Genomic DNA, 1,387 nt, shown 5'->3' with positions numbered 1-1,387 from the left:
TGCGGCGCCCGCACCCGACCACCGGCTCCCGCGCTGCTTTCCCCGCTTCCTCCCCAGGCGCCTCGGGGCGATCTGCACTCGCTGGGTTTTTGGCCGGGGGTGCTGCTTGCCCCAGCGTGTTAACGCCTGGGCCGACCCAGCCGCGTTTCTCCGGGTTTGTTCCCTCCCAAAGAGCCTCAGCCCAACGCACGAGGCCGAAGCGTTCAGGCACTGCGGCAGCTATTCCTTCTGGCTGGGCGAGATTTCTCTTACGCAGCCCCGTCCTTCGCCTCCCTCGCGCGCACCCCTATTTCATTCGCTCCTTGCGGCAGCGATTTAGGCATCGCTTACCGGGAGGCTGGACGCAGGTCTGCAGTGACAGGGGAATATACATTAAAATGAAGCATTGCGAGAAACGCTGGGAGAGATTATCGCAACGCAAGTGCCGGGAAGGGGAAGGGCTCGGGGGAAGCAGCCCCCGGCGTTCCGAACTGCCCCGAGCTCGTGGCTCGGGAAGGCGGCAGGTTAAACTGCGACAGGGGCTGTGGAAGAGTAACACTACAGTAAATAAATGCTATAATTGATTAAATACAGTTAAATTCACTGATTTTTTTTTTTTTCCTCTAACATTCAGAACCACAGCAGCCTATCGGGAAAACCTGGGAGAACTGCAGACATCGCAAATGCTGAGCAACGTTAAGGAGCACGAAAAATCCGGACGTTCCCTCCAGAGTTTGAAGAATCACCACCACATTTTCATCCTAACCCAGAATGCCGCGGCTGCCTTGCTAAAGTCACCTCTGTTCTTTGGGTTGGGATGGATGGATCCTCCCAGAACTAATTCCCAGCAACAGGATTTGTCAAAGCATGAACTAAAATCTCCGAGAAAGAGGCTGAAGGGTTTTAGTAAGAACTGAAGGAATCCAACGCCCCCCTCAAGTTTTGGGACTGGACTTCAGCCCAGGATGGTCACAAAGCCACAGTCCCCGCTGCCAGATTTACGGTTGGTTTAGCAGCTTCCACTGTCAGCAGCCCAGGAGGGCAGAGCAGTTTAATTAATCCCAATCACCCTCTCTGACCACAGCGAGCCTCGCCAAATCGATCCCAGGCTCGCGCTGACCCAGGACTCCCGCTGCAGCGCACGCACCGGGGCCCCGCGGCGCGCGGGCGGACGTCAGAGCGTCCTTTCCAGCCTCGCCCGGGTCTGGTCGCTCACCTGTGCAGTTTCCTACACAGGGAACTGGAGAAGCAGAAGCGCGACCGCGGGGAAGGCAGGAAAACAGGGAGGAGAACGCGGGGCTGCCTGTCAAAAGGAGCGAGAACAGCGGCATCGATTTTGGGATGCATCCGCAATGCCGAGCGTAAACAGCAATGCGGGGTAAAATCGCAATAAATCAATCTCCCCAGG

Source organism: Egretta garzetta, unplaced genomic scaffold, assembly GCF_000687185.1.
Source record: "Egretta garzetta isolate BGI_Z169 unplaced genomic scaffold, ASM68718v1 scaffold316, whole genome shotgun sequence".
Lineage (NCBI taxonomy): Eukaryota > Metazoa > Chordata > Aves > Pelecaniformes > Ardeidae > Egretta > Egretta garzetta.
This window is presented reverse-complemented; position numbering follows the sequence as displayed.